At 46.3% G+C, this 14,045-nt stretch overlaps 1 non-coding gene across 1 annotated transcript; it reads right to left on the minus strand.

Annotated features, from left to right (window-relative positions):
* Positions 1 to 7,252: 7,252 nt before the first annotated feature.
* trnaa-cgc lies at positions 7,253 to 7,326 on the minus strand. Its single transcript has one exon. It is a non-coding gene; the product is annotated as a tRNA-Ala (tRNA).
* Between the last annotated feature and the right edge of the window lie 6,719 nt (positions 7,327 to 14,045).

The following is a 14,045-nucleotide window of genomic DNA, read 5'->3' on the forward strand; positions in this document are numbered from 1 at the left end:
TGGTCACTGAATCCACGACTGTTTGTGGGGGACACTGCTGTGCGCAATTGGCTTTGAGACGTCTCGAAGGCATGATAAGAAGGCGCCATATCAAATGCAAGGATTATATGAATAGGATTATAACTCAACTGGATGATTTAATATAAAATAAGCCCCAAGTCTGTCAGGCAGCAAACCTTGCCTAGTACGTTCCCTGGGAGAAGGAGAAGTGTTAACTGTGGGACCAGAACCAAAGGGAATCATGTACGTTAATATCATTTTATTCCTCAAAAGACAGGAGGTTATAAGGAAGTTATCTTACACATCGTGCAACTTTACTGACACAAATGTGGTTTGACATTCGTTGACTGTGCCAAACTAGTGGGAGGGAGGCAAACAACATGTTCTTTGTTCTCAGGCTTTATGACTTCATCAGAGTCTCTTAACTTTATTACAATCTCGCAACGCATTCCCGTCTTCAAGATTTATTCTGTTGCCTAATCTTCCAGGGGGGGGGGGGGGCGGGGGCAGGTTTGTGGGATGTCATCGGTTATTCTGACTGAAGCATCTGGCCGAACTGGGCATTCACTTCAGGGCTGTTGCTGGGTGGTTGGTTTGTTGGTGTGGGGGTAAATTGGGGCCCTGCGCTTTGAATCTCGTGAAGCGCTTTGAGACGTCTTTCAGACGTGAAAGGCTGGCAATTCAAATGCGACGATTCTAATTATTAATTATTAATGTTTCCACACTCTGCAGGAGGTGTGAGCGAATCTCAAGCGTGTGGTCTCACCTTGTGTGAACTATGAGGTGTGTATTCATTGAAAACAGCATAATATTCCCCCGGGATTTGATTTAATCCTTGCATATAATCTTGCAACGAAGTCACAATGTGCCGCCCATGGCTCTCCTCCTACTTTACTGGATGCCTGTCTTTCCAAGAAGAAAGTACGTTGGATCAAATTAATATTCCGGAGAAATGTTGCCCCTAGTTTCTGCTTTAGTTTTAATAACAATAATAAGCCTTGCATTTGACGCAGCACCTTACCACATTGTCGAGACGGCTCGAAAGCGCTTGACTGAACGTACGGTGAAGTGAATTGACTGTACATTTTGTGGGCGAAATACAGACCCAGCGTTTACTCTGGAAAGCGCTTCAAACAAATGAAATTGACTCTTAACATGGCTCGCTGTCCTCCCATCGGATTGAGTTAAGCGCTCTGGGATGCTACAGCGTGAAGGGCGCTATGCAAATGCAAAAGGCAAGAGTTGTTGATTTTAAAATGTGTTTTTTTTTCAGCCGCGCGGATGGAACCGCTGTTTCCTCGTCAGTAACAGCTCAAGTGATCTTTTCCGCTCCCATTTTTTATAATGTAAAGTCAGCCTCAAACTCTCACCCATTATTACACATTCTTACATTCATGTTTCTCAAGGCGAAGTGTCCTGGCGTAAAATTTACAATATGCTCCATTTACCCTGCGGGGGCCATAAAATATTCACAACAAGTAACCATTAGAGTCAAACTAAATCAAGAGTCACAAAGGCAACGTTGGCTAGCTCCTTTCACATCTTAGCTCCTTTCTGTTTTAACAGAGTAAACAAGACATTAGATATATATAAAAATATTATACGTGCACATATAATAAATATATATATATATATGTCAATGCCAATATCAAAAGCCATGGTTTAAAAAGGCGGCATTAAAATTCCTAGCAGGCAAATGACTTTGGTTCCAGTTGAATATTTGCCGCGGAATTCTTTCTGCTTACAGTAAGAGGGCACATCAGAGAACAGACTATCTCTTTACGACATCAGCTAAATAATAATAATAATAATAATAATTATAATCCTTGGTTTGATACAGCGCCTCATCACATCTTCAAGACGTCTCAAAGCGCTTCACAGGATATACTGTCAAGTGAACTGACTGTATATTTTGTGGGTGAAACGCAGCCAATTGTGCACAGCAGCGTCCCCACAAACAGCCGTGGATTGAGCGACCACATTATTATTATTATTTTATTCAAATTTATTTTTAAGAGGATCAGCACCCCCGGAAAAGCGATCCGCCGATCGACTAACACCCAGGTTCCGACATACCGCTAGGTAAACAGAGGCGTGTGTGTGGAGTGAGGAAACTTGCCCAATGTTTCGCCCTGCCCGGGAATCGAACCCAATTCCTCTTGCGCGCGAGACGAATGCTCTAACCACTGAGCCACAGGACTCTGAACATGAGCTGCAGCAGCAAAATTAACTGTGCACTCTCATTTACATAGCGTGCCAAGGAGCGAAGTAAATTTTGAAATCATATTTTTTGGAAAGAAAACACACGCACAAAACGATTGAACGATGTTTTAAGAAGCTACTCACTCGCAAACGTATTCAACTCAATTCAATTCAAATGAATCAAACAAGGGCGCAAATCTTGGTAAGCAGCTTCCATTTGCATCGATCATAACTGACCTCTTCTCATTCTGCCAAAAAATAGCTGCAATAAGACAGCTGTTAGGCTGTCAATGCCGCCTTGACTTTCATTACTTTGCCTCTGTATATTTTCCATCATTTTGGACACTGTAAGTGATATTTTCTCCGGGGATCCAGCAAATTTTGTCAGACGCTGTCTCGGCCCTGCATGCCACCAGAATTTGGAGAGATTTTACTCAATTTGCAGCCCCATAAGAAATTACTCGAGATGCTCGAAATTGCAAAGCCCTTATGTCCCCAAGTTTGGTGATTTATCTTTGCGTGTGCTTTATACCAGGCTGAAGAGGCATTTAAGTGTTTGGGAACATTACTTCCCCCCCACCACCACCCCCCTGCATTTTATACCCAGTATATATGCCAAGCAACAACAATAATAACAACTTGCATTTATATAGCGACCTTCGCGCAGGGAGTCTCGGAGCGCTAAACAGTGACGGAGCCGACGCCGAGCCTGGGGGGAGAGAGGAGGTGACCGCAAGCACGGTTAAGGAGGAAGATCATGATGTAAAAGAGGGGACGGAGGCGGGGGGGTGGGGGGGCAAGGCGTAGGGATTGGGGAAGAGAGAGCTTCAAAGCTTCGGGGCATTAGTGGCTGAGAGCATTGGCCGGGCCAAGTGTAGTCCGGGTTACTGCAGGATAAAGCTTCTCCAGCCTTGGTTTGAGTTCAAATGTCAGAGCGCCCCTAACCTCACTGGTGGATTGATTCCACTATATTTCCAACGTGAATCACCCTAATAGCTCTCCTGTTTGACTCTCGTGCCCAAATCAAGGCCGATTTGCCTTAGGCATCGCCTCCCAAATATACAGTCACTACACTTCATCGTACGTTCGACAATGCCCGTGAGAGGCGCCATACCGAAGGCGAAGATTATTGTCGGGGTTCCAGACACAGTGCGTATTGCGATGTTTTTCACAGCCCAAATATGTGAAACATTTGAAACACCGAGGTCTTGAGGACGCGATAAGGCCTGCGTCAAACACAAGGATTATTATAAAGTTTCTTCCATCAAATAAATAGGTAAATGGTTGAGATGGTTTGCTGCATTTCACAGCGAGCCGCAGACAGAGAGCGAGAGCGGGGAGGGGAGAAGGGGGTGGGTGGGGGGTTTGGGGGTAGCAGTCTTGTACATCAATTTTCCAAGACATCTTGGAGAAATCCATCTGTTTCAGTGGGTACTGAGGATGATCTTAATGTTTTGTGACAGTGTCTTTGTAATGCAAATATGTTTGCCTGGAAATCATTTCAACTTTGCTCTAAGGAAAGCAGAATTCATCTGCTTCGGCCCTTCTGTACAAATTCTCCAGCTTTTCTCCCTCCACAGGCTAGAGCTCCCCTCCCCAGAGAGATTGCCCATGAGTGACCGCACAATATGGCAGAGCAATTATCCCAGGTACGGGCCTTGCTGTGGTTTTAACCCCGTGTGTCTGAGGAGGTGGGTGGGGAGGTGGGAGGGGGAGCCCAATATTCCGTCACATCCCATTATGGCATCGTTTACCCATCGCCAGGTCTGACGGAGGGATCGAGGGCGATCGACTGGGGCCAAACAGGTAACTGTAATAGTATTTACCTGCGACTACTGACAGCTGGAACTCTCCCAACGCAAGGTGGGAACCCAAAGCTAACATTCCTCGAGTCACACACGTCAGCGTCTTCAGTATTGAATCCAAGCCCAATGTCCTGTGTATCCTGCACTTGTCTACCTCCTTCATCTCCCCTTCTCTCCCTCTCAATCTCTCTCCCTCTTTCCAAAATCCTATGTCTTTGACTGCACTTTCAGCCACCCGCCATCTCAGTCTGTCTCTGTCTCTGCGAAGCTGTGGGTGTCAGCCCGGCTCAGTTGGAGTCCGAAGTTTGCGGGTTTATGCCCCACACAATGGCGCGTGGAACTCACAGTCGAGGTTGACGCTCCAGGGCAGTACTGGGGGCGCGTGCTGTATTGGTAAGAGGTGTCGTTCACCAGATGAGGTGTTAAATCGAGGCCCCTCTGCCTTTCCAGGCGGACAGTAAAGATCCCGTGGCCTTGTTTGAAAAGGAAAAGCAAGTTTCTCCCAGTGTCCTGACCCCATAAACCCCCCACCCCCCACCCAAAATAAAATTGTTCATTCACTTCACGGCTGTTTGTGGGGCTGCTGCCCTCACCCACACAAAACAAGGTCACTAACACTTTACAGTATAGCCTATGAAACACTTTAAGACGTCTTTCCAACATGAAAGGAGCTTTAACAAATGTAAGGATTATTATTATTATTATTATTATTATAATAAAACCACAGCCCTGACCCTGGGGGCTCCACACGTTCCCTTGTTATTATATCTCACACACTGTGTCCTCATCTTCTGATCGATGGAGAACAGTGTACATCAGACATCAGACTCTGCATTGTTTTACCGCTTCCAGCAGCATAAACGGGGCAGCGCCGTGTTCAAGGTCCCCCTCAAACATCCCGCTCAGCTCCGCTGTGCCAATATAAAGGTTATTATTACTGTTATTATTATTATTATCATCGTCAATAATAAACCAGAAACTGAATGATGTTGATTTGCATCGGGAACTTTGCTCCGAAGTGATCTACTCTCAGACCGGGTACCCAGAGCGCTGGCCAGGGGTCTCCGCTCGGGTTCAAACTTGCCGAGTGTTACACTTTATCGCTGAAATACTGCGGAATATGCCCGTCTCCTCTGTACAGCTGTATACCTGCCATGCCATCCACTGGAGCTTTGTTGAACTGCATCTGGACAGCACTCGCTCCTGTTCCACATTTTAGCCTTTTGGTCCAAATGGTGGAGTCCCGCTGTAGCTCAGTGGTTAGAGCACCCGCCTGGCAAAGCCAGAGGACCCGGGTTCGATTCCCGAGGCAGGACGCACAACGCTGGGCAAGTTTCCTCACTCCACACACGCGCCTCTGTTTGCCGGGCAGTAGGTAGGAACCCGGTTGTTAGTCGATTGGGGGATCGCTTTTCCGGGGGTAAGAATCCCTTAACACAACAATCACGATAATAATAATTTGGTCACTCAATCCACGGCTGTTGGCGGGGACGCTGCTGTGCGCAATTCGCTGCCGCGTTTCGCCCACCAAATATACAGTCAATTCACTTTACAGTGTATTCTGTGAAGCGCTTTGAGATGCCTTGAATACGTGATAAGGCGTTGTTTCAAATGCAAGGATTATTATTATTATTATTATTATTATTATTATTATTATTATTATTATTATTATTATTATCCCCTTTGCCCATGTTGCAACTAAATCTTTTAGGTAAACGATTATGTGGGTATTTCTTCATAGAGGATCCGAGTTTGCAGTAAGAAGCAATACTATTGTTGAACAGAAGATGGGGCTCAATCCTTACCAAGTGGAGATCCGTTCCCCAACCCCCCCCCACCCCCCGCAACACCCACCCCCACCCCCACCCCCATATACAGAAAGTCTGGGATCTGGACTGTTGACATGCAATAGCTATTTGGTTGCGTCTGTATGGTCAAACAACTGATCCACACAGTCAAATGCTGTTGATATTAGTTGTCCTCACATTGGATACGGTGTCGCCCTTTCGTGCTCAAAACAACGATAACAACAACTTGCATTTATGTATAGCGCCTTCACACGGGGCAGTGTCTCGGAGCGCTGCACAAGGTTTCTGGGGCCGGATGTTTTACTTGAACTCAGAGAGGGGCCAGGAACAACAACAGTGGATTTGGTCGAGCAATGTTGAAAGGTCTGACGCTTGTATTTGGGGGATTGTCAGCCAGGACACCGGGGGAGAGAGAGAGCGAGAGAGAGAGCGAGAGAGAGAGAGAGAAACTCTCTTCTCTTTTCCAATAGCGCCGCGGGATCTTTAACGTGGACCCAAACAGGCAGATGGGGTATCGGTTTAACGTCTCATCCGAAGGACGTGACTTCTAGGACAATGCAACACTCCCCCCACCCCTCTCCCCACCCACCCCCCACTCAGCCCAGCACTGTGTTGGAGCGTCAGCTTAGACTATGTGATTCCAAGACCTAACGTGGGGCTTGAACTCACAACCTTCTGAGGCGAGAGAGAGGGTTACACTGCGCCAGGCTGGTTGGGAGGACGTCCCAAGGCGCTGGACAGTCAGGGATACCTGGCAAGAATAAATAAATAAAGAAAGAAATAAATCAATAAAGAATTATCTATGTGGTAGGATCTGCCCCAGAGACAAAGCGGGTGGACAATAGGTGTCGTCTGTAGCAGGAGATGAGGGTCTGAAAACTCTCCTTGTGTGTATTTATTTTACAATCCTCCGTGAACATCAAGCGCCTGTAAAACCCACCCGGTTGCTTTGAGGTATGCAAAGGGAACAGGGGGCGGAGATAAGACCTACTCCATTATATATAGGCAATGAGGGGACATAAAATAGCAGCAGTGACATGTATAAACAGGTATAAATATTGATGTAGCATTTAAGTAACATCAATACATCTCTAACCACTTCACAGTAATTATTGTGGGGTGTACAATGGTGGGTAAATAATAACAATAATTTGATACAGAGCCTCATCACGTCTTCGAGACGTCTCAAAGCGCTTCACAGGATATACCGTCAAGTGAATTGACTGGATATGTTGTGGGCGAAATGCGGCAGCAAATTGCACACAGCAGCGTCCCACAAACAGTGGATTAAGTGACCAACTTATTATTATTATTATTATCCTTTTTTGGAGGGATGATTACCCCCAGAAAAGGGATCCACCGATCGACTAACAACTGGGTTCATAGTTACTGCTGGGTAAACAGAGGCCCGCGTGTGGAGTAAGGAAACCCAACGTTTCGCCCTGCACGGGAATCGAACCCGGGTCCTCTCGCTTGCGAGGCGAGTGCTCTAACCACTGAGCTACAGGACTCCAAATTGCGTACAGTTCGTGCCGCAGTCTCAGGAGGCAGCTCACATAATACATGTATCTGAGGCGAAGTCGGTTGAGAGGGTTCATTTTCTCTCCCTTGGATTTTCTTTTTGCATATCTGGTCGAGGGTTCGATTTTTATTTCCCGTTCTGAAGAGCCCAATTTGGGTGAATTAAACAAAGAGACAGAAAGAAATGTCGGTGAAGTTTCAAAGCTTTGGATGACGGGCCTTTCCAAGAATCCTCCCTCTATCAAAACACCGTCACTCACCCCGCCACGCCGCTGCTATTTGGGAACGGAAGTGGAATAGGAAGTGATGACAGCTGGAGTAGGCATTTGCACTTCCAATTTCCTGTCCTGCACGGAATGCGGCTGGACAGATGTGAGTCTCAGGGCTCCCTTTGGCTCGGGGTGAAGGAGAGAACACAGCTGGCAAAACAGCCACCAGCAAAAGCCCTCGCCCACTTTTCCATCCAGTCTGGAAGGCCATATTGCCTTTAATAATTCACCATTGCGCATCGTTCCGCACAAGCTTAAAGGGGTTATTATAACAATAATAGTAATAATAATCCTCGCATCTGATACAGCGCCTTACCCCGTCTTCGAGACGTCCCAAAGCGCTTCACGGGATATGCCGTAAAGTGAATCGACTACGTTTTTGTGGGCGGAAATGAACTCGATCGATTGATTGATAATAATATTAATAATAATAATAATTGATTATATGTGTGGTTTATTGCAGGAAGCAAAGTGATGGTTGGTTTTCAATTGCTGCTGAGCACCAGCCTATATATACTCCCCACTCCATCTCACCTCCGCCTTGTGACAGTGCTCCCTACAGCTGTGTTTGGACAAGCGCTCCGATACCGCCAGGTGACCCCTGCCCAGGGTCAGTCCACTGCTGCTGTGCATCAGGTCACAGCTGTATGAACATGGCTGTCCATCCAGAGCCACACAGCATCTCATTGACTGCGGCCTTTGTGCGAGGTGCCCTTACTGGGCTGCTATGGAAACAGACCTCTCCGATCTTTACCCCCCGTTTCATTCTCCCCGACTCAGCAGAATCCCCAGCACAATAGCTCAGAGATAAGTGCTCCTTTCCTTGATGGGGGCCTGACAATTAAATGTAAGAATCAGCGAATCTAACAGAATGAAACTACCTCTTCACTTTGTTTCCTTTTTTTATTGGAGAGAGCGAGAGAGAGAGAGAGAGATACCTAGACACATAGATACATAATAATAATAATAATAATAATAATAATCCTTACGTTTGATATGTCTTTGAGACGTCTCAAAGCTCTGTGTATTTTGCAGATGATAATAAGAATCCTTGCATTTTGATACAGCGCCTTTCTTGTCAGGCGGACACTTAAAGAGCTTCACGGGATATAGTGTAAAGTGCAGTGATGGTGTTTTGTAGGAGACGGGATGGATGGGTGCAGTTTGTGGGTTTGGTCTGATATCACTGGAATTTGGCTTCATTGCAATCACTGAGCGCGGAGAGAGGAATGAAGTGAAGTGAATGTTGTCAGTGAGCGGTATCAACGGTATCTCTCGCTATCTCTCTCTCCTTCTATCTATTTCTCTCTCTCACATGCACTCTCTCTCTCTTTCTCTCCCTCCCTCTCGCTCTCTTGTGTCCTGAGAGTGTGACGTGTTCACCACATAGAGGTTGCAGTGTTGTTTAGTGAAGGTTCTGGGTTAAACAGTAACATGGCTTGACACTTGCCCCTTCCTCTCTTGAAATACCTGCTGAGGTTTATTCAAAACGAAAGGCAGTGGCCCTCCTTCTATTCAGCTACACCTGCCGGGCCCCACGGGCCAGACCAAGGGCACACCGTGGTTCACTGATACTGTTCGATGCCCACATTGACTGCACTTCAAACAATCCGCCCACTTTAGTGCACGGTCCAAATGGTACGGTTTTAAACCCAAGACCGTCAGTCCACCTGACACAATACCACTACTACTAATAATAATCCTTGCATTTGACACAGCGCCTTATCACGTCTTTGAGACGCCTCAAAGCGCTTCACAGTCTATGCCGTCAATCGAATTGACCGTGTATTTTGTGGGTGAAACGCAGCAGCCAATTGCGGACAGCAGCGTCCCCACAAACAGTCGTGGATTGAAGTGACCAAATTGTTATTTATTTTATTATTTATTTGATTTATGCTTTTTTTTTTGAAGGGGAATATTACCTCCCGGAAAAGCGATCCGCTAATCGACTAACAACCTCGTCTTACTTACTGCAGGGTAAACAGAGGCGTGTGGAGTAAGGAAACTTACTCCACAAAGTGTCCCACAAACCGTCGTGGATTGAGTGAGCAAATTATTGTGATTATCTGTCTGTCTGTCTGTCTGTCTGTCTGGTTTTTTTTATTTATTTAACAAACAATGAATAACAGCCGCTCGGTAGCTATTGAGGTGGAGTTGGAAAGGATAATGATACTCAGGTAAACTCTGCCAGTCTTTTGTAGCTGACCCTTTGCTACTTTACTCAGGTGGGTCAGTTCATTGCATTTCTTTCGCTCATCACATGCTGGTGCCAGCGCTACAGTCTGCTTTTCCCAGCCCTTTGAGGTGATCCCGTGTTGACTAGACACCTCGCCAGTCGCTGACCAGGCTAATCCGAACAGAGAGGTTTTGCTGAGCGAACACCGCTGGTGCTGACGATGCTCAATAAAAAAAACAATAATCCTTGTGTTTGACACGGTTTAAGAGTAGCTTCTTTTGGAATGGAAAACTCAGTGCTCTATTTTCTTAGGCAAATTCAGTCTCGATACCACCTGAAAGGGTGGTGCAAGCAGATTCGATAATAGTTTTGAAAAGGGAATTGGATAGGTACTTAAAGAGGAAACAATTTGCCGGGCTTTGGGGTTAAGAGCGGGGAAGTGTGACTAGTTGGGTAGCTCTTTCAAAGAGCCAGCACAAGGCACGATGGGCCAAATGGCCTCCTACTGTGCTGTAAGATTCTACGATTCTATAAGACTGAAGTCAGTCTTAATCACGAAATAAAAAACAGAGTAAACCCAGAGTAAAACCAAACCCAAGGAAGATATGAAACCCCAGAAAAGTCGCGCTGAAAGCCATCAGTTTCAACGGATACTCAGTCACTGTATTGAACAGGACAAATGATTTGTCTCTTGGATTCCATGAAGAGGAAGCAGATGAAACCATTTACTCTTTAATGATTTATCCCCCCGACGCTGTGACCTAAATTAGCTGAGGATGTTTTGCCTACAGGAAACGGAAAGTATTTCATCTCAGAATGACGGGGCCAATTTTAGCAAAGAGGTCCCCATGGTGTCACCTCTCACCCCAGGGTCCCACCTGCCCAAATAAGAATAACCTGGTCACTCAATCCACGGCTGTTTGTGGGGACGCCGCAGTGCGCAATCGGCTGCCGCGTTTCGCCCACAAAAAATACACAGACACTCCACTTCACAGCATATCCTGCAAAGCGCTTTGAGACGCCTTGAAGACGTGATAAGGCGCTGTATCGAATGCGAGGATTATTATTATTATTACTTCACTTAATTTAACGCAACTTTCCTCAGTGAAAGTGGGAGATGCCTCTCGGTTCCTGGGCGGTCCTCAGCTTTTTGCGAACTTCCTATTGCGCGGTTTCTCCTCGCTCTCGAAGGCACAAAAAGTACATTTCTCATGGCAGCGATTAGACGGTTGCAAACATGTTGATTATTACAGGAAGCCTGAAGCAGCCTAAACCGTCACACTCAGCTTGTGGTGAGGGGCTGACCTTGCGACTCTCTAAGCTTACCGAGCGGGAACTTCCCGCCCGCCAATTCGCAATCACTTTGGCTCCAGTTTAGAGCGGCAGCTGCTCAGTTAAATCTTGTGAACAAAGCAAATCGGCCGTTTGAGAGTGACCCGAAAAATTATTTTGTGGTCAGCGCCTGAAAATCCTTAAAAAGGGTGAGAAGTTCCTGTTGCCGCGGAGTGACGTCAACTGGCCAACGCCAGGGGTATCGAGAGCGCTCGCCTCGCACGGCGAGAGGACCCGGGTTTGATTCCCGGGCAGGGCGACACATCGGCCAACTCTCGTTACTCCACACCCACGCCTCTGTTTATCCGGCAGTAAGTAGGAACCCGGTGGTTTGTCGGTTGGCCGATCGCTTTCCCTTGGGTAACAACCCTTTCAAAATGTTTTAAAAGGACAAACAATTATAATTTGGTCACTCAATCCACCACTGTTTGTGGGGCACTGCTGTGAGCCATTGATTTAATAATCCTCGCATTCGATATAGCGCCCTTGTCGGGTCCTTGAGCCGTCTCAAAGCGCTTCACGGCACATATTGTGAAGCAAATTGACTGGTGTATTTCGTGGGCGAAAGTACAGTCAATCCACTCGGATTGACAGGCAGGAAAACTGTATATAAAGTGCCGTTTTCGAAGCCAGACACTTCCCATTGTCGGCAATCAATCCCGTCTGTATCTCTTGTTTTTTTTTTGCACCATTTGATGCTCCTGTGCTAACATTTGCCTAATAAACGTGGTCAACCAGGGCCGCAGCTGTTGCATGTTTGACGCAAACAGAAGCTTCCGTATTCTGAATATCATGTTGGATTCCTGGGAGGCTTTCCCAGCAATAGGCAAATCAAATGCTGCTTTGAATGTTCTCGGTTTTGAAAGGTAAATAGGCTTTCCTGCACTTTGAACAGGACAGGCTGTAAACAGGGCTGAGAACAATAGTCAGGCTGTTCATCCCTTCCCGTTTTTTCAAAACAATCAGCGTCTCGTGAAAGCAGTGCAACGATAACTAGAATAACGCTTAGATTTTGTACGGCACCTTTCTCGTCATTGAGGGCATCTCAAAGCGCTTCACAGGATTTCAATGATGCATCACCTCAAATTACTAAAGCGATCAAATCCCACCTCGGGACTTGAGCTCACACAGTGTAAGCTGACGCTCCCGTGCAGCGCTGAGGGTGTGATGCGTTGTCGGAGGTGCTCCATCCTTTGGATGAGACGTTAAACCGAGGTCCCGTCTGCCTGTTCAGGTGGGCGTTAAAGATCCCGTGACGCTCTTCGAAAAGTGAAGGGAGTTTCTCCTGGTGTCCGGGCCAACAATCCCCCAAATAAACTTGGGGGGAGTCATTCATTTCGTGCCTATCTGTGGGTCAATGCTGTGTGCAACTGTGCTGCCGGGTTTGCCTGCAGATATACAGTCACTTCACTTCACAGTAAATCCTGTGAAGTGCTTTGAGACATCCTTCTGACGTGATCAGTTACTGTACCAAGTGCAAGGATTATTATTGTACTAATGCAGGAACTAATAATACATTGTCAGAGGAGATAACTTCAGGATAACTTCAGGGTACCATTACCATATCTAATAAGTCTTCAAGAACATAAGATAATAAATGCTAGACGAGAAAAGACCAAAGTCCATCTAGTTCGCCTTCCAGCTTCCCGGTGGTCGCATGAAATGATGATATGTATTTTTTTAAGATAACAGGGTAGATATCATGACTTTTTGGTCACCCTGTAGATCAGTCATGATTTAGTTTTCCAGCGTAGCTCGTAAAACTGACACATTAACTTTATTGATAAAGTACAACAGTACAGAGGGAACTTTGGCACAATTCCCATTTTTTTTTCTGTTTGTAAACTTCTTGCAGAGTTTAATCCCAAACAGTTAGCATACATTTGGCCTCAGGCAGAACAAGGGCAGAAGGTATCCTTGAACATTGACTGCCCATAGGGACGGCACAGGAGAAACTCCTCCTTCAAAAGCTCAGGTGAAAGATATCTTCATTTCGTTCAGAAGGCAGGGTTTAGGGCCTTTTAGATTCCTACCTAATCGCCCACAAAATACACAGTCAATTCACTTTACAGTATATCCTGTGAAGCGCTTTGAGATGTCTCGAAGACATGATAAGGCGCTGTATCAAATGCAAGGACAATTATTATCATTACATCAGCTTCAACACTTGTGCCTGACACTCTCTACCTCAGAAAAATCTTGATCCTTAAACAACTGAGAGCTGAGCATCAAAATCCAAATCAAACACTGAATTTACCCAGTGATTATGTCTGTGTGTGTGTGTGTGTGTGTGGGTTGTGTCTGCTGACTCATATAAGCAGCCGTTCTGAGTTAAAATAGATGGAATGAATGAGACTGTAGCGTGACCTCATGTGGACATCTGGGATAATTGCCCTCCCCCACTCTTTCCACCCACAGATCTTCGTTTGCCCTCATGGTTTCCCAGGCCTCCTGGAGATGGTATGTGAGGGAGGGATGATTGTGTGAAAGTGGGAGATGGTTGTTGCCAAGATGCTGTGAACCTGCACTGTTTACGTTCTCGAGGGCCTGCGATCAGACATTAATGTGCTTCACAAACACAAACACAAATTCCGTCCAAAACCCGGAAACTCTCAGATACCCTCAGCTTTCCCGTCAGAGACTGGCCCCATTCTCGCCTCCACCACCGGCAAACGCTCTGGGACACTGCCCTGCCCGAGGGGGGGGCGCTATACAAATGCTTCAGTAGTCGTTGTTAGATGTTTGTGGGCTCAAAGCCCGGTTTAGGACACGGCTGATTATCCAGTGCGGTACTGGGGGAAGTGTTGCTGTGTTGGAGGCACTGTCCTTTGTATGAGACATTGAATGAGACCCCGTGGTGTCATTTGTAAAGAGGAGGAAGTTTTGCTCGGTTTCTCTTGGTGCCCCAATGAATAAAACCTTCGGATAAATT

The sequence above is a fragment of the Callorhinchus milii genome, unplaced genomic scaffold, assembly GCF_018977255.1.
Source record: "Callorhinchus milii isolate IMCB2004 unplaced genomic scaffold, IMCB_Cmil_1.0 Scaffold16, whole genome shotgun sequence".
Classification (NCBI taxonomy): Eukaryota; Metazoa; Chordata; class Chondrichthyes; order Chimaeriformes; family Callorhinchidae; genus Callorhinchus; species Callorhinchus milii.